The 24,308-nt window shown below is 38.8% G+C and overlaps 1 protein-coding gene across 4 annotated transcripts in view; it reads right to left on the bottom strand.

Moving 5' to 3' along the window:
- Positions 1 to 20,464, bottom strand: part of FHIP1A (FHF complex subunit HOOK interacting protein 1A) — a 100,220-nt gene extending 79,756 nt beyond the window's left edge. For 2 of the 4 annotated variants that reach the window (XM_071807793.1, XM_065836773.2), the window contains exon 1: positions 19,840 to 20,143. The gene's annotated coding sequence lies outside the window, so the exon portion shown is untranslated. Of the gene's footprint in view, positions 1 to 5,409; positions 5,516 to 19,839; positions 20,144 to 20,227 lie in introns of those variants that run through there. The other 2 variants (XM_065836774.2, XM_071807792.1) reach the window with 2 other exon arrangements.
- Between the last annotated feature and the right edge of the window lie 3,844 nt (positions 20,465 to 24,308).

A 24,308-nucleotide genomic window follows, 5' to 3' on the forward strand; every position in this document is an offset into this window, starting at 1 on the left:
TTGTAAACTTGAGCATGCATGTGGCAATGGAATCAATTAATTTACTACCCGGTCAATTTATCCACTTTGAACCTGAAGCACTGCCAGAAAATCTCATTAATCTAATCTTAGTAGTAAAAGTTTCTCAAAAAATTCCTTCTCAAAAATGTTATACTTACAGTGTCCAAATCTTTGTTTTAAAAAACTTACAAAAAAAGGACCTGAGATGTAAATTTTACATCATCCAACTTAACATGAAAGTAAGATCACAAACACAGCTTTAAAAAACCCAACTTTTACTGGGTGATAGATCACTTTTTCATTAATACACTTCTGTTTCTAGCAAACCAGAGTTTAAAACATTTCTAAGGAATCCAGGGTGATAAATGACAACGTATATTCACATTCCTAAAATATACACTAAGGCAGAGACACACAGTCCTTCAGGAAATTAAAAGAAGTATATGACACATAATTTAAACACCTACAACTTTGATCCTGCATTCTCCTCCCTCTGGATTTCTCCTTTTCCCATCTCTGTTCCTGCAAACGGTAACTTGTGATACAAACCACGGAACTCGTTGGTACAGCAGGTACCAAAATATACATTTTTAAAAGCAATTAATCGAATAAATTAAAGGAAAAAAAACACTGAACTTACAGAAGAGAAATACTATTGCTTTTGATTAAACAAGCCCCTGGACTGCACACAGCCCAAGATACTGCCATGCACTTGGACTATGCACATATTCCATCCTGTGGCGGCTGTCACTGGAAAACACTGCTGTGCTGAGCAGATTTTTGACCCCCATCAGTACAGATGCTCAAGTTCTCTTTTCAGTCACAGGTGTCAGTGCAGCCAGCAGGATGGAACCCAAATCTGACCAAGAGGAAAATGTGCTGACTCACATGTGAGGCCCTCTCTGGTTTTAAACCGAAACAGGATTCCTGAGACGCAGCCACTGAGAACCCTAGCTTCTGTGCTTGTGCAGCACAATTGCCATCAGGCTCCAGACCTCTTTCTCTCAAGGGTCATAAACCCACCATCTCCTGCTCTAAGAACAGGTCAACTTGAAAACCATCTTGGTCCTCACTGCTCCATATACAACAAACACAAATACTGTTATCCCCATTGCTTGTCTGATTACCAGCAAAGCTTCCCTGACAGCCACTACAGAAACATTTCTCTGGTGTTCTTCTGCTCAATCCATCAGATTCTCAGACTGCAGAAACAAAACCAAAATCTAACAAATGAGTTTACATTTAGCCTTTCAATTCCATCAGATCTTGCAGGCCTATATATTAACAGCTCTTACTCCTCTCTTTCATTTGTTCGAAGTTTATATTTTGAAATAATGATGCACACTTTAAAACAATTTAATCAATCTACATTTGGAAAAATGAAGTCAGCTTTACCCGAAAACCTGATTTATTTTAAAAAATGTTAGTATGTAAAGAAAATGATAGACAGGAAAACATCCCAATAGCTGAGAATGTGATCCCTAGAGATTTTGTTCTGGAGTTTTATTTTGTGTAAGCATGACTTTGTCCTTGTAAATTTGCTGCCTTCACAATGGTGTTTTTTCTGCCAAAACAAACATAAAATCACTATGTTGATAATACTCACTTCTATTATGAAAATCATAATATTTTTAGATTGTTTGCCTTTTTTTTTTTTAACACTATCATAAAATCTCTGCATTTCTAGCAATGAACTTACCAAACCTCCTTTATTCAGAATGTTTATAAATTCTCTTAGGTTTCATAGGGCTGCTACCGAGCACAATTTACATTAATTCAGTACTAAAGCAAAGCCCATTCTGGAAAGATATCTGCTTACTATTCTTATTGCAAGGGAACCAAAGCTGATAAAAACCAGTTGTCACTATTATCAGAAAACTAGTATTGTTTTTCTCTTTCACCATGCCAGTGGCCTCTCCTATCTACCATCACACCCTAACTTTTCTGCACTGGGCTTAATTATTCAGGACAAAATACCCACTTACCTAATTAGACTCAAGACACAAGCAGTGATAAAGTGGTTGGACAAAACATTATGACACACCCTGAAACTCTGCAAGGAATAGCCCACATTATGTGATATATACATGAGTTTTTTCCTTGTATGTCTTGAACTAAGAAAGAACAAGTGTCTCATGCATTCCTAAAGCAGCACATACACCTTTATACTTCTCCAGAATGCCAGGTACATGTGTCCTTTATGAACCCATCCCTCTGCATGATAGGGGGAGCAAATTCATACACTAGTATATAGCAATAAAAGATTACAAATAAGAACTATTTAAATTATTAATAGCATATAGTTCGCTCTTAAAGAAGGCCATACCAAGTAGCCTGCAACTGGCCTAGGGAATCCTATGAAAGAATAAAATCTAATAGATCTTTTCTGTTAATATTAACATTTTGTGAAACTCAAGGCAGTTTAAAAATTACCTACATCACTAGAACAGGATTTTCCCCTATAGTATTCAGTTCAGATAATTGATGGCAACCAAACTTTTACTGATTGCTCCCAGGATCAAACTCAGTGCTGAGTGAAAAAGACACTTCCTCCCCTCAAGTCTGCGTCTTCACAGTTTTTTAAGTCAGAACACAGCTGAAAGGAAGTATGATCCCATGATCCTGCATACAAACTGAATAACTTAAAACAGGGTTTTTATCCATTTTGTGTCTTTTTTTCATTCTTAAATTTCAACCGGAGTCTAGGAAAGCTTTCATTACAAAAGTTTAACTGAAAACAAAAATAAATAGAAACTTACGTTTTTCAAACGTGTTAGTATTTTCTGATAAAAAACATTATCAACTCTAGTCCCAAATGGTATTGAAGCCTTAATCACATATAAACTAGATACTCAAAGTTTTAAATTAAGAAACTTGATTTTTTTTTTCATGTCTATTGTTAGCTAAACCAAAGGGAACTCAAACATACTGGAATAACTGATGTCTTGAACTAACATGGAGTAGGAACTAGTGGGCACTAGAGAAAGGCTTCACATCACTGTCAGTTCATGTCACTTTCCACCATCCACGGCTGTATTGCCCTTCCCTTAGAATAACTAGATTTTAAGTCAAGGAGAGAAGAAACAACTACCTGAAAGCTGTACACTGCTATAAACAAAGTTACAAAATGAGACTGGACTTTAGTTTAAAACAACAGCTGTTGCTCTTTTGTTTCCTATCAGGACAAAGAAACAGACTTGCCTTTATTGTGTAAGATATTAATGTAATGAAATTCTAACTCTACAAACCATATGACGAACAACGCCCACCTACAGCAACTGATTGAGATATAGTTTGGCAATCAAAGCTGCTTCCATACAGCCACAGAACCAGGGATAAGCTGCAGCTCAGTACATGTAGAAGCTGATACTGATTCAATTTTGGGTTTAGTCTGTCTTGGGAATATGTAGTTCTTCTGGAGAAACATCCTACTAGCTGAGCTTCTAGACAAGGCTTGACATTCAGAAATTTTCATTATTTGCATTTCATAAAACAGGTTTAGAACACTGCCAGAGCTGCCAATTATTTCCTTCAGAGAGTGACAACAATAACATATTAAGTACTTGTCAAACATCAGTGTTATCTACAGACCGTTTCCTAAGATGCATTGATATTATACTTGGGGAATTTGTACACATTACAGAGAAACCAGATGCCTTCCAAACAATTATGAGCAGCACGGGTTAATATGAGAATAAGAATGTTCTTGTTTCTAGTTTGAAAAAACAGAAGTCTCCCATTCTGAGGTCAGCATCAAGAACTGCAACTGACTGCATCAAGAAAGAAGCGTAGGAATGACTGTGTAGCATTACAGGGGAGAATAAGACCAGACATGTGCTACATGAAAGGCTGCTGCAAGATGGTGTTCATTTTCATAAACAAGTGTTTTGAGTTTTAAAAATAACAAACAAGGCACAAGAGTTTACCAGAGAGTTAATATCTACCAGCTATTCCTTTTTTTATAATCAGTTTTAAATAAAATCTACGTATATAAAACCCAGGAACTAGTGATTATTGTAAAGTATCATTTAATATTTGTTCCCCTTTCCAATGTTATTTGGCTGGTATGAATGGCCTACCTGATGTAACCAGCACAACTCTGGAAACTAAACATACTGACAAATTTCAAACTTGTCTGTACTAATCCCAGTCTCATTTCACACCCACTCCACCTGTCTTGGACTTCTCATATGCACACAACTTCCTTGTCAATCTTGCAATTAACATCCACATCTCCTCCCCAAATGACGCCAACTCTTCTGCGAAACACTCAAGATAAGAAGACCACACCCCTCTTCATGCTTTTTCATCAGCCCCTTTTGCAACCTGAGAATAAGCTGCTCTTGGGAAGGCAACTCAAGTCTTCAGCTCTTTCCACCTTGTAAAACAGCTTATCTAATAAAAAAAAAAAAAAAAGCACACGTATGATGTTGCATCAAGAACCAACTGATACTCCTGCTTGTAGATCAGGTCAGGGAAGAGATTTATCTGAATTTTTGTCTGTCAGCTGACTAGTTTCACTGTGGAGTAAGATGAACTGAGATGATCCAATGACAAGCTGAAGCCTAGTAGCCTCCACCCCTTATTCAGTTTTTGTTGTAAAGGATTTCTAAAGTTTCTGTGTTCAATTTATAAGCACAGATAGAGATGAATCTTTTCTCCTTCAACTGTCTCTGCATCCTACAGTGTATCTGTTATAGTCAGAGGAAAAAAAGTAAATGTACATTCTTTGCATGACAGGCTATTCAACTATTTCATATCCCGTAGTCCAAATGACATGGAGACATTCTCAAACAAATAAACAAAAATGGAGTCTTGCCAACTCAAGAAAATCCTGGTGTGCAGTCTTTTGGCTTCTCATCAGTGTGCCACTAAGAAACAGCCATATATCCATTTCACATGTAAGTAATTACTATGGTTGCTACCCAAATATTATACAATTGTCATCCTCTGTGGAATATACTGCATGGGTGAACAAGAAGAGAAGTGAAACACCACAAAGGATGTGCCAGAGCCTCAATGCTACTAGTAGCTCAATGCTACTAGAGCTTCTATTTTACGTTTTAAATAAGACTGAAGTCTCAAGCCCACTTTTCAGAGGACAGGTGTCCACACACTTTTCAGAGGACAGGTGTCCACACACTTTTCAGAGGACAGGTGTCCACACACTTTTCAGAGGACAGGTGTCCACACACTTTTCAGAGGACAGGTGTCCACACACTTTTCAGAGGACAGGTGTCCACACACTTTTCAGAGGACAGGTGTCCACACACTTTTCAGAGGACAGGTGTCCACACTGCAAGAACCTATCATGATACCCAGCATTCCAAATGTCAAGCTGATGGTTCAGCAAACAGATTTCTATTATGAAATATCCATTACACGCATATACACACCCATTTACTTTACCTGTAACTAAAGCACGTCAACAGGTCAGCAAGGAAAAACTTGCTCTTGCAACTGTTCTATTTGGTAGACAATCTAGATCTAAGGTTTCTTCAGCTGACACCTTTCAGCAGCATTCAGCTTTCTATGACAGATAAAGGCAGAGAAAGTAAAAAAAGTAAAAATTATCATTCTCTGTTAATAGTATTTAAAAGTAACTGGGGGAAAGGGGAGGATAAATAATTCAATGCAAAAGCAGAAAAGAGTGGTGCAACACTGAATGCTAAAGCTGGTTACACTGTCAGAAAGCTCATTACAAAACTCAATTTTCAGACAGGAAATGCATCATAAGAACATCTTGTTAAACAAGCTAAACACATTCAAAGGCAAAGGAGAAGGACAAATCCACGCCCTTCTGTCAACACTGGACTAATTTTTATTAAATTTATATTTGACATTTAACAAGGTTGCACACATACAAAAAAATGCAAGTATGAAAAGGGTGTCTATTCATTTACACAGTGCTTAGCATTCCAAATTGATTTTACAGACATCCCACTAACCTGTCTGGCAGAAATTCCTCTAGACTACACAAATTAATTCAAAACAGGAAGGCTGTCAGTTTTTCTGTCCTATAAGCAAGGAGGAAAAATTATAAATAGTTTTCAGCATGCTGAGAGTAGTCACCCACAAACTAAAAATTATTTATATTAAGGGAGAAAAGAATTATTTTCCATCAATATGATGTTTGGCCGAGAACCGACAGTTTAAAGCAGCTTCTTAAACAGCTTTCCCATCAAAGTAGTATGAACAAAAACATCCTAAAATTAAGAGCTTATGGAAAGGCACTATCATTTTATACATCACAAATATAACATGGTTTCAGCATAGCCTAGACTAGATGATCTAAGAGATCCCTCTGCCATTTTATGCTCATGAATTCCTTCATAGATGTTACTAGAAATCTCATAATTTTAGCATCATTCCCCCCCCTATTTAAAAAAGAAAAAAAAAAAAAGAGGTAGCCAATTTCCTCAAGTGAAATGATACTGGGGTGAATCTCTCTATCCTTCAGATCATCTCTAAAACATTTCCTGCCAGTGTCTTTAATGCAATCCCACTCCAGCATGTGCCTCTAAATAAAAGAAAATATGTACCTAACATCAACATAGAACCAGATCAATCCAGAAAATGTTATGAGCTCAGGTTTGAGGGTTTTTTGGTTAAAGTACCCTTTAATTAGTATCTGGGTTTTGGTTTGTTTTGTTTGTTTTTGGTTTTTTTTTTTTTTTTTTTTTTTTTTTTAATTCTACATGAGGAAAAACTATGTAGGTTTTTTTGCCTTTGTCTCCAGTTCAGAAAGGTATTACTTTGCATAGCTCACTAGTGATAAAAATCCATTAGAGAGTCACAACAACTTCTTCATGTGCTTTTCTCTGCCAACATTCCATATGGCCTTTGTTACTACAAACACAAGTTGAGGATGTGTGCAGCATTACTGATATAGTAAAAAACTATTCACAAAATGCTAGCTCACTAAACTGTGAATATTTTATATACTTTTAATATATTTATATATTTTATATATTTTTAATATCTTTTCTTATTGTTGAAAATAATTCTGATGGTTCTAGAGGAAGGAGATTTCTCCATAAATTGTAATTAGCACTCCTGTCTGCTTTATACATCCATTATATCTGGTCATAAAAATAAGACTAAGTTTGATTTGTCAAATACAGTCTTTCTATTTTTGTATCACTTATCTGCGTAAATTTATAAGTGGAGCCTATAATTTGTGTTCTTGACTAAGCTGTCCTTTAGCTTAAATAATTATTTTCTCCCTTGGATTTATCTTCTGTAATTTGCAGCACAGCTTAAAAACTACTGTCATACACATAATAACAAGGTATGATCTCAATTGAGTCCTCATGATTAGGTATACAAGTTGATCAACCTGGCGTTTTTCTTTCCTTTTAGCTACATATGAAATGGTCCATCACAGGGAACAGAAAAGAAGAAGGAAAAAGAAAACAAACAAATAACAACAACAACAAAACCACACACGCAAAAAAAAAAACCACAACAAAATAAAAACAAAACACCAAAACAAACAAACAAAAAACCACCACAACCCTACCCATAGTCAGAACTAAAGTCTAGCACAGAAGGTAACCCCAAGCCTCTCTACAAATTGTTTCCAGCAGATGTGGGAAAGGGGTATGCAAGAAGTATCCATGGCGGGGCCTCAAGTGACCAGAGTTAAAGGGGTGAGGAGGGGAGAATGAGCCTCTCAGCATGCTTGTTTTAAAGAGTCCAATGTGCTTCAACCTGAAGAACATTTCTTATCTACAATCATGAGCCTGAAACTGAAAATTGGTCCAAGAGACTGAAACCACAGTCAATGAAGAACAGAGTCATATGAGGAACAATCCCACTTCTGATCTGGCTAGTGCATGTTTTCCATTATATGCATGACAAATTATTACATAAATTTAAGAGTGGTGCCATATTATCCTAACATATTCGGTGTTTCAGCTTCGAAGTCCTGCCAGGCTGACTCAATGAATCTTTGTTACTACAACTGAGGCAGCAAAAGAAAACACAAAGGTCTGTTCTTTTGTAATCTACAAAAGCAGATTTCTCTATGATAGGCAGTTAATGTGCAGGTTTTAAAGAGAAGGCATTCAGAACATGACAAGATTCTCTAATCACACCTTAACATCAAGCTATGGTAACTTTACAGAGCCTAAGTGCCTTGAGCTTCCCGATTCATTTAAAAACAAACAAAACCAAAAAAACAGACACACACCTTAGGTTAGAGGGCAAAAGATGACTCAGTCTAGTATAATCTAAAGAAATTCCAATTTCAAATCAGCTTTTTTTCATTTAAAAACTGTAATTAAATTGAAGAAACACAGTTATAATTAAATTGAGACCTTCTTGTACTCCTGGCCCAAGAGAGTCATGCTAATCACACCGTATTGCCAGTGTGTACTTGCCACCAGCTCTCATTCACCTCCAGACAAAATTCAGTACTGCCAGGTAGAAAATAATGCATCCTTATCTCCAGAGAGCACTGACACTTTGATCTCTTTCTAGGCACTCAAAAACCATTACTGCCAAACACAATCTTGCCTTTTGTAATGTATTTTTGGAAGAACAAGTATTTTGCTTCTGCACCAAATAGAGAGTTTTGTAAAAGCACACAAGCAACACCACACACCAGTAAGAAATAATACACATCTGCATTCTGTAACCTAAATTGGGGAGGAAGGGGGTGTGCAGAGGGAGAGAGAGATAATACAGAAAGTTTCTGCCTTTGTAATTTCTGAAAACTGAGACAAACGTGGAAGACATGAAATGGTAGAGGAACTGCTCAAAAAACATGGAACCAGATATTAAAAACAACCAACCAACCAAACAAAAAACACGTATGAAGGAGGGGGTGGAGAACACAACACAAACCAAAAAAAAACCACCACCTTATATCAGCTCGCATTGCTTGGATAGCCTGAAATGAGTGAGATGAGGATAATAAAACATTTCAGAACATAAAAATAGTCAATTAATAGTATTAATAGTAGTCTTCATGAATTAAGATGTTCTATTTTATATCTTGGTATCATTAACATCATAACAGAAGGCAGTTTCTTCAACCCACAGCAGAGCAGCCTGTCAAGCCTTCTTTGAATAGGCAGGTTACAGGACATCCTCAGGAAAGTAAAGGCCTTTTCAAGGATTTGTGAGCAGCCAAGAACTAGCCATCTTCTTTTACACTACTAATTTTGAGCTCAGAATTATAACACATATTTGAGATGAAAGCTGTCCTTAGAGACTGTATTGCATCCCATGTACCACAACCTGTGACTGCTACCCAGGCTCAGTATTACAAAAGATGCACAGCCTTGACATTTGGGAAATGTAAATTGCTTTCCTTGTCTTTCCCCTTCATGTGAAAGCCCAAGAAAACCCCAGAAACCATAGTCCACAGACTTATGAATCAATACAAACACTCCCAGTAGCAATACATGCCATTCAAAATCTCACAAAAACAGCAGATGGACTTTAAAATATTAAAAGAAAAGTATGTTAAAAATTAGCTCTGTTCCATACATGCATGATGGTAATTAAGAGAAAGAACATACTGTAGAAGCAACACAGCCTGGGAAACTTCCCTTTATGAGTTTTAAAAAAAAGAAAGTCTGCTAAACTGTTAATTTTCCATAAAGTTGTGCCCATTGCTTTTGATTTAGAGATCCATTGACACTACAGGACTTCCTCAAATCTGTTTTTCTTCTGCAATTCACAGCTTTGCCCAACAGCATCCAACTGAAATTAATACCTTTGTTTCATGTCACTGTTGTTATCCCTAGCATTTAGACAAGAAATCTCACACAGTAAAGAGCCATCTCTGTTTTGTGCTGTTACTGGACAATTAATTAAAGGAAAAGAGTTAGTGCACCCAAATAAACACAGGCTATGAGGGCAGCACAATAAAGGGTTGTTTACAACATACAGTGGATTACAGGAAAGAATTTGCCAAATGGTCACTAACACAAGCTGATTAAGTCTGCGCAGCAGAGAGCAGACAGTAGCACAGGTCTAGAAGCAGTAAAACCACAGTGGCTTGGATGTAAAGCCATACAAATATGACTAAACTGCTTTTGAAGCTAATCTAGGCATCTCCACAGCACACTTCCTAGCACTCCCTGCTCTGGGCTTTGCTCCTGCAGAGCCAGTGTGGGCACAGACATGCCTGCAGTCCTTTCTCATGCTGTATTATTGCAGGGAGTTCTAGCTACTTTTCAACAGGCACAATGATGTGAAGTCATAAAAAGAGGTATGACGTTTTAATATCTTCTGGATCCTCCCAGTCAGATGAAACATAAGAGTAGAGGTAGGGAGAAAAAGAATTCTCAGTACTGCACTCTCCCTGGATTTTACAGATCGTGCTGCATCACAGCAACTGTCTCCTATCAGTCAAAGGATCTAAAAATCACCTCAAAGTCACCTAGCCCTTCCCCATGTGCCATGGTAATACCCATCATGTTTCAGTCACCACTCACTGTCACAATGGTGCTTGCATCATCTGTTCTTAAAATTATTCACAACTTTTCTTAAGAATATATTCCAACGCAACAGTGTCTTACCAACCAAGAGAAGAAAACAGATCATTGTGAGAAATATATATTTCACATACTTAGACTGACCCTCACACTCTCATTTTCCCACTACCTCTTTCTTTTCTTTGAAGTGAAAATAACAGCTCCTGGTTCATTCAGTCATTCTGCCAGATACCCAGGTAGGTATTCTTACTGTTCCTCTCCAGACTCTCTCCAATATGTTCTTATTACCTTACGGTTTTTTTCTTTATTTTTGAAATAAATTCCATCTTTAAAACTGAGCACTACCTCAACACTGGCTAGAAAGATTACTTCATTTAACTAGCACAATATACTTCTGTTCTCACATATAGAAAGGTCCTAAAGGTTTACTGAAGCAAAAGCCTCAGGGGGAAGTACTTGGTTCTTCTGGCCTCTGACTGCTCACGTCAACCAGGAGGCAGTAATTACTTTAAAGCCTTGCTGTGCTCAAAGTAAGGAATTGGGCTGTGGGGCTCAAGCTTTTGCTATGCAAACCGCAGTCCTGACCTGAGAAGCAGCCCTTTCTAAAAAAAAACTTTTCTAAGGGCAGAATTCAATCATCCTGTGACAATATCTCGGTAAGGTATTTTCTAATTTTATAATTGCATAAGTGTTGACTCTTACTATTCTTGTCATCCACTATAGTAAATAAATCCTTCATATATCTAAAAACCGACCAAGCAAAAACATCCCAAACCCAAAACACTATCTCATGAGTCCATTCCTAGAGAAAATAATGTTTTTCAAGCAGTTTAGCACTTGCCTACAGTCAATTCCTCCAGATGTTCTTTAACAAGAGTGAAGTTTTGACATTTTCTATCATATAGAGTCAAGCTATCACAGGTCAACTGCTCCTTTTCTGATTGCAGGGCCTGTTAGCATTTTGGAGAAAGAAACTGCATTAGTCTAACATGGTTTAAACATAAAAAGAAAGTCATATGGGCTACTGCTCATTTCTTTTTCATCTTCTACTGGTTTAGGAGCGTTTAATTCCCAGGAAAAATACTGGAGCAAATAATCAAAATCAAACAACTGGGTCTACAACTGCTCATTTCCAAATCCCTCCCCCAAATCTGTGAAGGCAGACACTATAATCACTCTTCTCAGTTACACAGTATTACATGCATTCCCATGAGTTGAGTAACTGCAGCAGCTCAGGGATTACATCAGCCAGCTCTTACCCTTTCAATAGTGTTTTTTGAAGACTTCAAACTTAAACTTATCTAAATGCTCTATAACTCATTCATTCTTCACACCAGCTTAGGGTTTTAGCACTTGCCTTGAACACCATGTTTACCTCCTAGTCACAGTCTCTCTTATTAGATGAGGTGAAGAAAAAAAGACCTCAAACCGCTTTGCATTATCTGTCCACAGCTCCAGTTTTCAAAGTACTGTCTTTCTATTAACATTATATTTCTACAATGATTTCTTGTAACTCTTTGAGTTGGCCATTCTGAATGTTGCATTTTATGTGCTTGTGCTATATTTTTACATTTATCCTTGGCAATCCAGCCTGGATTCCCTTTCCCTCCTTGTTGAGTTTGATATTAAAGAGCTCACCAGTATTCAAGCCAGCCTCTCACTACTTTTCATATTTTCCTCTGTGGAAAAATCATTTCAATTTCTGCCATTAACATAATTTCCTAAAGGAACAATATATATATTATTTTTTTTCCTCTTGACACACAGAACTAGTGAATAATACTCACGTTAACCACTTACCTGAAGTCTGCCTTTCTAAAAATCCATTGTTTTATTTTAGCACAAGTCCTCCTATTTGCTCACTCTCACACAAGTTACTTGACCTCTGGTAATAACAAAGCTCGGAAGAGCCTATCTTCTGGTACTCAATATGAAGAAAGCAACCAGAAAAGCTTTACCAAGGTCCTCCAAGAACTTACTAGGAACCTGCATCCCACTGAACTCTCTAACCAACACTCCTAGGTAATTAAAAAGCTGTGATCTAGATGACAGTACCAATATTCTTTTCCTTTTTATTCACACAGACTTCTAATAGAATTGTTTAGCATGGAAAAGTTTATTTATTCTGCCATCAATTGTTTTTTCAACTCCCTTATGCCACAGCCCCAAATATTCCTGTAATTGCATAAATAATATTTTTATCTCAGAATATTTGAGTGTACTTTGGAATGACAGTGGCATAGATGACATTATCTCCTGTCACTGAGCCCAATGCTGAATGCTCCTGAAACATTGCTGTTGAGTTGATGCCTCTTTTAAACCTAAACTCTTATTACTTTAAATGTTTGCCAAACTCTGTATGAATGTTACCACTAATAATGGACTATGCCTTGCTGCCAAAACAGCAAATTTTATCCTCCACACTTGCTGCTGCTTTAAAAATCAAACAGTAACTTTCCACCTATTGAATCACTGCACCTGTACCTTCCCTGGTAATGATATAACACACAGCAAGTATTGAATTTAAGCTGTGCATAGTTTATCACTTCCTAAACTAATACAACATCCATGAAATGGGAGGCATTACTATCACTTTAGAATTTTAAATTGTCAAGAGGAAGACCCAGATAACATTTCATTCATCTTTAATTCATTTATCTTTTCAAAATGTATCTGCACACAAAGTAATTCAAATGCTGTTGAAATTCAGTGAAGGCTAATGGGAAAAGTTAATGCAAATACAAGCCACAAATTCTGCTAACAATTTTTTTACTTATAGGCAAAGACTCAAAGAAACATTAATACGTGGAAAAGTGTTCAGACAGCTTCTATATACACCAAAAGTCAAATAATTCAGTCATTTTAGCTGAGCTGACTTGAATGTCAGCAGAACCAAGGTCTGTGTGCCCAGAACTTTGTCTACTCCCTCAGCTACAGAAATCAATCTAACAAAGAGCATTATCACTTCCTTCAAACCTTATGGTTTAATGTTGGTTGGTGGATGCAATTTACCATTTCTGATTAACTCATTTTCCTAACGAGAAAAATGGAACGTAAGTGGCTAGAAACAACAACACTAACAAAAGACATAACTTGAGAATAACATGCATCATTAATGCAGTGTTTGCTAAACTGCCTTAGTTGTTTCTCACTGAATATTTTTTTTTAACAATAAAGGTTCTTGTGAAAATAAAAAAGTTTTCCAAGTCCACGGACTCCACTGGCATACAAGCAAAACAAACCTAGCTCTATCTAGCCTAAGGAAATTCTGAAAAACCATCTCAATACTACGGTATGTTCTGCTGTATCAACACCAGCAAGTCAGGAATCCCTAAGCACTGGGCTGTTGTTGACAAACATCACTGCTGTAAAAATCATGCCAGCAAAATACTGCTGAAGGCAGATGTAACCACTGACATCCAAGAAACCTCTGTGGTACCTGGCAGCCAGCTCACAATCATGTCTCCCACTGTTGTTCACATTGCTGGGACCAGAACATTAAGAACAGAAATCATTGTGAGAGCAAACCAGTTTCTGCCCCCATCTTTATTTCCCTCCATGACTTTCCGCCCCTCACTTTTACGAAAATTTACTTCCACTTCACATGCTCATCCTATAAAAATGTTTCAAGGAGATGACAAAGAACTTTCTAATTGTTTATCTGAAACCACTCCAAGCAGGTAAGCATAATTAATCTTAATGCAAGTCAGCAATTCAGAACGGAAATTACACAGTTACACCTATTGCTGACTCTGTGTTCTATGCTTCCCTGTACTGAATAGCAAAAAGGCCAATTATAAAATTTTTAAAAAGGCAATACCACCTCAGAGTAACAGACTAGCTACTAGAATCCACTACTTCTTGGAAACTTGGAATCACAAATCCAAACATGACCGATATTCCCAATCCACACCACAAACATTCCAAGGACATGTGGGTGGTTCACTAACAGTATCAGAGTAAAACAATGAGCAACACACCCCTTTTGGAAGACATTAATGGTTCACAGAAAAATCTTTGGCTGCTTAGCACCTGTCATTGCTTCACCTCAGTATGCAGGAGAGAGAACGCACCATAATTCTAAGTCACATGCAGAGAGGAACAAGAGCCCTTGTCTCCAAAACAAATCCAGATCTCACTGTGAGTGGGAGCATGCCCCTCCTGCAAAGTCCAGCACTGCAAATCAAGGGACTTCCTCAAAAGCGGAGAGAAGCTTTTGTCCTCTGTAGCTTTTCTTACTAGAATTCTGACTTTATGACACTGTACTAAAACATATTTATAGCACTGACAAAGTGTAAAAGTGTCACAAACGTGCAAGGAGGAGACGGCAAAGCTCCGTTTAATAAAGCACACGGGTCCAGGCTAACAAGCCATAAACATTTCAATTTGTAATGACAAAAGCAGCACCTCCCTACTCAGGCTCCCTTCTTCCCTTATATGTTCAAGATAGATACACTTACAGAAACACTACTCTTAATGTAATAGTACAGTGGTGAAGCAGCAAGCCAAATCACCTCTCCCTCTCAGGTTTGTTGCATTAGGGCAGGAGCCTGCCACATCAAAATGAGCTAACACAATTTAGTAAAAACCCACACTACTTTTCAGACCTGGCTGCACAACAGCAATTTTTCAGTCATTGCTCTTTGACCTGTGTGTCAAAAACCAAACAATTGAAAAATGTTTAGCTATTACAAATATATTAACTGTTAATTGTTAATAAAACTAAACAAAGAAAAAAAAATACAAAATGCTCTTCCCACCTGCTCAGGGGTACCTGAAGTTTTACAAAAGATGTTGTGAACGCAAGTGGAATTGACTATTCAGCAGTTCAACACTTCACTGTCAGCACAGTGCAAAAGAAAATAGCCAACGGTTCAATTTAAGTTACAGTTTAAAAGTCTATTGGCATATAGGTCTTATCAATAGCTTAAAGGCTCTATTTTTTTTTTTTACATACATTAGGAAATCCTTGTAGCTGTGAGCTCTTTTGCTGGCATCACTTCCATCAGTTCCCCAGGCAAACTAAACTACTTCTAGAATAGTCACAGCCTTAGGTCTACTTATACAAAAATTTTTACAAAAATAAGTCCTTCCCTCCATCAATATACAATAAAAGCAACTTGTAAAAAATGAACTAGAATTAGAAGCATAAAGGTCACAAGTGTCTTTCAGCACCAGTTACTTATGCAAAGACCCTAGCACATGTTTTTATTACCACATAGCCTTTTTGCCCTATTTTTCTTTTTTTTAAACCACAGTGGACAAGTTCTACTAAAGCATGCAGCTGTTTATTTAAACAAAACTGTGTCTGTCATACTGTTCGGAGACTATGGTAGAGGTACACGGGGAAATGACATTTGACTATGCTTCCACAGTTAAAAGCTAAAAGCTATAAAATCAGACTTTGCCTAACATTTCTAGCATTAATCTAGCTATGTGTTTCTCCATGCAGAAGCAGATAACATGTCCTCTACAATGCTAATTATGATTAGACCAGAATTAACTGTCAAGGTCACTGTGCAGGTAGGCAATTCAGTATTACCTCACAATTTGACCTTTCTTCTTAGAAAAAAAAAAAATAAATAAATAAAAAATCCAGAAGTCATTGCTTTCCCAATAACTTATCACTCATGGGGAGCCACCACAGTTTGAAAAAGAATTAATTTTAGACAAATTCTGCAACTGCTAAGAAAATGTGCTGCATTCAGTTCAGAGAGAACGCGAGTCAAATCCCCAAGTACATGTTACACAAAGTAACTCATCCCTCTCATTCCTCCTTTTCAGGTGGCAGTTGATTTTGGAGGAAAAATAGTGCTATGCATATACATATGGAACTAAGTCTTCGGGCCTCCTGCATGCAGATAGCTATATTCATGTCACGTTTCCAGACCTTTCTCCATTAATCAATGCTAATCCTCATTCTTAGATTGCATCTACACGTGTCTTTAGCTTCTACCATTGTCACCAGCTCTCACCTTAACTGCTCTGATTCCATGCCACATGGAATTGCCTCACCTGGACATGCCCTTCAGGATCACCTTCGACAAGAATTTTTTGGCCCTGTGGTTTAAAATGGAAAACACTCTTATCACACCATCAATGAGTAATTTACCAAAAGATACCTACATATAATAATAGGAAGTCTTATGATCAATGCCTAAGATGAGAAGAAAGGCAAGAGGTGTTCTGAAAAGCTCCTGAGTCTTCATAACACTAACCTTAGCTGTGAGTGCTTTGCTACCATCACAGTACTTCCAAATTTAACACTTTAAAATGTACTGGTGCATGTATATATTACACAGGAGTAATTATTCCAGAACCACTTATTGCTGTACACATACTTAAGTGCATTCAAAACCCTTCTTTCAATTCAGCCCAGTCGGACTTCAGATTTGATCCAGGTCTAACTGACCCGCTCCCCATGACACAGTGCAGTAGTCCTAGCTCTACTTTCTAAATGGATTTATCCAATCAGAAAAAGCCACTGTTTCTTGGAGGCTGTTTGCACAAGTTTTTGAAAGTACAGCAATTCTTACAGAACAGCCATACCAGCAGCTACTTAAAAGCCTTATTTGGCCCCCATGCTGTACTGCAAAGAGGACTGAAAGAAATTCAGAATTTCCATATCACTAGTCTCCAGCTTTTCACCAATGCAGACTTTTGCAGCCTCTTCTGAAAGCACCCTGAGTCTGCTTATGTTAACTAAACACTACCAGAGCATTGAAAGTACATCCATAAAATACCTGAAGTATAGGTATCCACTGTTGTGCATTACCTCAAACACATCCAAGAAGAGGACACAAAAAGCACTATTCTGCCAACAGCCCTCCTTTATGCCCTTTCTTCTGGGGGCTTCCTCCAATAGGGACAGAAGATAGGATTTTTCTTGGGTTGTAGGTCAGTATTACACTAAATAACTATCTGATTAGGTTGAGAAGACACCACAAGTAAGTGAACAATGCCAACTCAGCATGTTTGAATAGGGAAGTCTTGGAGTTTAAGTGTCTATAAACCAAAATGTCATTATAAAACTGTTACAAAAACAGGTGACTGGAACAAGAGGTCACAAAAGCCCTGCTCTCAGCAGCATGTAACAAACACCACACACATACCGACTACTCTAGATGTGCCGTGGAGCACAAAAAGAGAGCGAGCATCTCTCTCCAATGTTTGAGAAAAACTACAAGTCACAATAAGATTATATCAGGATGTGGAGACCTGCATTTTTTAAAACCAAGTATGCAACTCAAATATTAAATAAACAAGACTTCCAAAAGCCTAATTAAAATTTGAAAAGCCCTTGCAATGAAACCTTCTGGAAGCATCAAAAAGCAGCATTTGTATACTAATAAATAAAGATAAGCAAGGGTGGAACAGCAGAATTTGTGAATAAGTTCTTTTTAAAAAAGCCTTAAACATTGATGTGCATCAAAGTAATCCTGATAACCCTTTAATGAGCAGTTTAACAAAGAAACTGATGCTTCAGCTGGTACTGAGAGTTTGTAAATTTGAAGACTTATGCTTCACAGGCATCAATGCATTAGTATAATCTTCTGAAAAAAAAAAAAAAAAAAAAAAAAAAAAAACACCACCCAAACATACATAGATTTCCAAAACTCATTTTCATCCCAGGATCAAATAAATCCGTGTTAGCAGCAGTTTCTCCAACTTCAGTTCTCTTTGTTTCAGATTCTAGGAAGTTTTGTATCCCATTTAGTGGGAAAAATGAAAAAAAAAAATATATAAAAACTCCACAACAACAAAAACATCACCTTCACAGAGGATAATCCCATTTTTACCATCACCACCATATAGATATAACAATGATACAGTAAAGTTTAGAAAAAAATGAAAAGAAAAATATGTAAATGAAATTATATTTCTTCCATGGGCTTTGGTAACACATTTTTCATCATTTTGATAGAATTCACTTATTTTTCAAAGCACATATCATCAATCATCATGACCCAATAAATAGATTAAAATAACTGTTAGCAGAAGTCATTGAAAACATTTGTGTTGATTGAGATGGATAACAGAAAAAGGCATCTGAGTGTTTCATCAGCTTCAACAACAGCCATCCTCACACAAATAACCTCACTAGTACAACTATGCCCTTTGCAATTATTTATACTTTACAAAGTAGATTGTAAGTTTTTCTGTCTTTTCCTTCTCCCTTTGACCTTCCATGTTCATTAAAGCAATGCCAGAGAGGATTAGGTCCTAATTCTTAGATTAGTTTCAGATCAGGTGGACTCGTTATACACAGCCCAGCAGAAATAAGGCAACACGAATAATGTGAAAACCCTAATCAGACTTTACTCCTTTGGCTATTATAAACCCTTCCAATCACCATTTTTTCTAAAAGGTTTACTTCTATAAATTATTATATAAAACCAGTACAGGCCAGAAACATTGGTCTATATTGCATAGACTAACACTGTTACCATATTCATATGCAAGAGATCTCTTTGAATGGATAGTTTATTATCACTCCCTCTTTTCTCCAAAGCTGAAAACAAGATGAAAGCATCATACTTTACCACTAACGAGATGAAGCCCTGAATCCTTCTTACAGCTACAAGGAGGAATAAAAACACTGTTGTACAGATGAAAAATGCAAGTATATTGCATAGCAGAGTTTTACATTGATATACAGAAGACACCTAGGCAGAGAGAGAGGACACTGGCTGATTCTTTAGTCTTTTTCAGTTCAACCACAAGTATAGTAGCATATAAAACACTCCTTTTTAGGCATTTTTCTTATTGTCAACATATGAAATGTGTTAACGCTAATCAGAAAACCAATCACACACCCCAGAGAGGAGAAGGAAATCAGACTGAAATAAAAATCTCCAAACACTACCAAGAGTGCCTGAGCACTTCCCAGCTGTAAGCAACCACATGCCTCAACCTGGCAAACCGTCCTATACTGGCAGGCTGGCCTTAAGCACAGTGCGTATCTGCTTGCGCCTACAGATTTATCCACAAGGAATAAATAAAAATCATGACAAGTTTCTATCAACACCTTGGGTGACAGAACACACTCACATGACCTTGATAACAGCTCCCGATTGCCTCAAAGATCACGGCAACCACTTTATCAGGACATGCTGCCTTCTCCCGTTACCAGGGCCCTGAAGTTGCTGAGGCCTTTACTTTTCTTTGTCATACCAAGAAAATATCAAAATAGCCTTCAGTGATTCGGCAAGCAACGCAAAAAGCTTCCCAAAGAACAAAAATAGCGTTACTGGCCTGTTAAAACACGAGCCTGAACTCAAAGTGACAACCCACGCACAGGGTCGGGCAGCTGACAGACAGAAGCAGAAATACCTGGCACCACGAAAAGCATCACACTTACGAGGAAGAAGCCTTCCCATGCTCTCACCTTGGCGCTCGCCTGCTCCCCTGCGTGAAGCCCGGGTTCTCTCCCAGAAGTTTGCGGCCAACGCTGCCCAGTTCGTCCTACAAACCAACAGCAGGAAAGCCGAGCCAAAAAGATAAAAGGGGATTAGTCAGGTATTACTTCCAGTGACCTATATACTTCCCTGGGCGGCCCCGAGGCAGACAGCAGCTGCCCGGCTGCGGGGGACACCAGCCCGCCGCCCTGCACCGCCGACGAGCCGAAACGGCGGCCAGACGCCTCCTCAACTCGACGCCCAACCCTGGGCGGGAGCGGCTGCGCCCGGCGTAGAGGCCGCACCACTAGGTCCGAGGCCCATCCCCAACCGCCGCCATCCCTTCATGGTACCCGCCCCGCGGGGGCCGGCCCCTACCTGGCGCGGGCGGTGGCGGAAAGTTTCCTCAATGGAGGGGCGAGGCGGGTCCCGCTCCCTCTCTGCGGAAGCGACCGGCTCCAAGGGGGAGGGAGGGGGGGAAGCGGCCACCCAGGTAAGTCGCTGTCAGCAACGGGGCAGCCACGGCCGGTACTAATCCCTCAGAAGGGAGGGATCCCCCTCAAGCCCGCCCTCACCGAGCGCCCCGGAGGCTCCGTCCCCTCAGGGCGGGCATCTTCCCCACCCCCCCTCTTCTCTCTTCCTCACGGCGGGCGGCCCCAACTCGCCACCGGCCGCTGAGTCAGAGAGGCGGGGAGGAGCCGCGACCTGGCGGGGTGAGGGCCAGCGGGCGGGTGGCCGCTCTGGCATCGGCGGCCCGGCCCGGCCCGGCCTGCGCTCGCCCCCTCTGCCTGCCGAGGCCAGAGCGGCCGCAGGAGAGGAGGGCATCGGCCGTGCCCCTTCTTGAGATTAACAGTTGTGGTTATCAGGTGAGGAGGTCTCGGCTGGGGAAGAAACACACTCCTGGAGAGGGAAAAACAAAACAAAACACAAATCAGTGTTTTTTAAAAAATAAAAATGTGGTGGATAGGTCCTGTCTTTTAGAAACTATGGCATAGGAGGAAGGCAGCCCCAGTTATGCGAGTCACTAGGTGGCACTGTTATACACCCCCCTATTTTTAATTGTTATTAATTTTATTGTGTCTTCAGGTGATACTGTGCTGCGTAGTGTTGTTGCCTCTCAGCAGAAAATGCCGGTGCTCCACGGGGCGTGTTTCTCTCCAAGCGAGAGCGTTTCGAGCCCCTTTTCCACCGTGAGCGGCCTGTTGTGGAGGGGCGCGGGGCCTGGACACTCTTGGGCAGTGGCTCACACAGTGACTCACGGTGAATAACGAATAAAACTTCCTGCTAAAATTAGAGATAATACCCTCACGATACAAGCTATATAGTTCTTACTTTTAAAAACCTTGCTATAAAGGTAGTAGACTGCTGTGGTGAATAGTTAAGCATGGTTTGCTATGCTATTGTGTCGGTTTTTTTCTTTTTAAACGGCTTCAGATTAATTAATTAGACTGTCAGGGTACTGATTGTGATTTCATTAATTATTTGAAATAGGAATAGATGCTGATCTATTAGGATAACAACTCATTTAAATAAACATATATTATAATTTACCAAGTGTAATGGTGTTCTCTGTGTGCTCAGGAAGTGTTCTCTCTAAATGCTCTATGTAATTAAAGAATAATTTACTAAGATTGCTAAGTAACTAGATGTCGAGGGTTAGGATTGCGGGGTGACAATCAAACCCTGGCAGATGTATTGTTAACCTCCTCTCCCCCCCACTTCCCCCTTTTTGCCCCTCCCTCTCCCCCCTTCCCACTCAGGACAGGCGATCGGGAGGGAAAGAAGGACAGAGAGAGAAGAGTTGGAAAAGTTAAAGATGTTTTACTAATGCTACTAATAAGAATAGAGAAAATAATACAAAATATACAAAACCAATCTTGTAAGTCTCAGCAACTGCAGAGCCAGCACCCAAAGTCCTGGATTAGACTCTGTAGCCAACCGGAGCTGGATTCAGTCTCTCACTAGGCCTCAGTTCGCAGGGACGACCAGCAAGGTCCTCTCCTAATGTCAGCCATGAGGAAAAAGGGAAAAGGCAAAGGGAAAAAGGGACGAGATCCTCGTGATCTCCCACTTTTATATGAAGTATTCACGTGAATGGAATGTTATACACCGTTGGTCAGTCTCTCGGACATCAGTTTCTCGTTGCCCCTCTCGCGAGATGTCCATCCGTGCTTATCAATAAGTTTGCATTCCATTGCTAGGTTTAACCAAAACATGTGTTGGGTTCTCCAGGAAAATGCAGCTAATATGAAGGCTTTAGCTGACAGGCAAAAATTCACTAAAAGAGAAACTTGTTTTTTAACAAAACCAGGACACTAGATCCACACAAACTAACTCAAACATAGGTATGCCAGAGTTAAACCTTCCCAATGCAGGACAAAACTGTCATTCAGAATCCAGTCAACGATAAAACTAATCTCACTTGAGTCAGGTTCCTCTGCTTAGAAAGCCTGGAAGAATCATTGGTTCTTGTAAAATATCTTGACACACTTTGAAGCTAAATCTAAGCTTTAAGGAGGAATGGGGTGGGAACTGCCATTTCCAGAGACTATAATTCCACCCTCTTAACGCTATTGTTTATTGTTTCCAGAACTGCAAGATGAATTATTAGTTGCACATAATTCTTTATTGCAAATGTTATGGTAGAAGTGCTCAGCAGAGGTACTAATGTCATCCCCCTCATAGTCTGAATCCAAAATCAGTTGCCTAGGTGTCTGGGCAGGTGTGTTTCCATTGGAGAGGTGTTTTCCAACATTAGATCTGGTATTCCCTATCATTCCTTCAGGAAGCAGCTGCCGTGTGCCACTATAGAGCCTGGGTACACAAGTGGGTGGCATTTGGTGGCTACCTAAGGTGGCAGAACAGAAGACAGCTTGGGAATTTGGTAAAATTGTCTAGAAGACTTTAGCAGAAACCGAGAGGATACTTCTGTTTAAATTGGTCTCAGAAGCATAAGAACTGCCAGCCAGCACAGAGATGAAAGATGCCCTTTATGTGAAACATCTCATAATAAGCAGATCATTAAGGAGCGAGCCTCTGAAGCAGTGCCTGTTATGGATACTGATATAATCTATTTCACTTCTTTCTATTGCTGCTTTAAGCATTTTAAAAACACCCCATAATTATTTTTCCTGTCGTAATTAGGTTGCATCCAAGATAGCTGTCTGTTTACATCCGTATCTTAAATCATTAGATAAGCTGTTCTGTCACACAGAGTTAGAAGAGATGGAAGTGTAAAGATAGCTTATCACAAGCTCCCACTAATCCTCCAATGGCCCTCTTTGTTCTGAAGGAATTCTTAGCTACTAGGAAACACTTCACCCAGGTATAAGAGTAAGAGACATATCACTTGAAATGAAACAGTTGACTGACCGAATAGTTGCAAGTAAGAAAGCTAACCCAAGATTTAACAAAGAGCATTTGCCAATCTTGAATGTTGTGTCATTAGTACAATTGTGCAGTGCCCCTAGTGAAGTTTAAGTAATAATTACTACTAACTTTGTATTTATAGTAGAGAACGTAACAACATGTATGTTCATACTTTTGGACACTGGTTTTGCTCCAGAGAAAGCTCAGACTTCCTAAAGAAATTTCAGAAAGTTTCTGCTTTCTGTGACCCGTGTGCATGGCTGCAACATCCGAAAAAAATTACTGTTGCAGATGAAAATGACCAAGTGTATCTACGTGTGTAAAACAGACAGCTTTTAGAAGAGCTCAGTATTCTAAATATCTATACCATTTTTTTTCATGTTGCATATTTTAAAGGGGTATAAGCATTTGTCCATTAAGAAGTGTGCTTTATGCAAAGAATCTAACTGCCCTCTTCAATTACAAGTTGCAGGTGTACCACAAATAGAAAATCCATAAGACAGAAATAATTGGTTTTTAAAAAAAAAAAAAAAAAAAGTCACTGTCAACAAACCAGAATGCTCACTATAAATTAAGTGACCCCTGAGCAATCCTATTTAAGACAGATTTTTCTTATATGTGGTCTAAATATCATCTCAGTAAAACAAACCTATACTACGTTTGCTTCTTATCAAGAGATCTGATTTCCAGGAAAAGTGTTAGAGGATAAACATGTTCTGTTTAAAAATGAATAATACAGGAATGTGCCATCATGTTGTCTACTATGTCACAGCCTTTCTTCCTCATCTTCTGTGAGCGATAAGAAAAAAGAAAGTCTGCTTTAAATCTTCAGAAAGGTCCTTTCAGAATTTTCTCTAGACATATTCTAAAACCTTTATACTAAGAAAGAAAAGCATTGTACTTTAAATGCTTATGAAAATTATTGGCTACTTCTACCTAAATGATATTTCATCTGGATGGTGTAAACCACATGTATCCCTTAGTGTTCAAAGATATCCCCAAGTTTTTTTGAGATAGTTTTGCAGATATTTTACTTCAATACACAATTTACAATGTAGCACCATTCTAAAATAATTAGTATGTGAAAGAT

The sequence above is a fragment of the Patagioenas fasciata genome, chromosome 4 (assembly GCF_037038585.1).
Source record: "Patagioenas fasciata isolate bPatFas1 chromosome 4, bPatFas1.hap1, whole genome shotgun sequence".
Classification (NCBI taxonomy): domain Eukaryota; kingdom Metazoa; phylum Chordata; class Aves; order Columbiformes; family Columbidae; genus Patagioenas; species Patagioenas fasciata.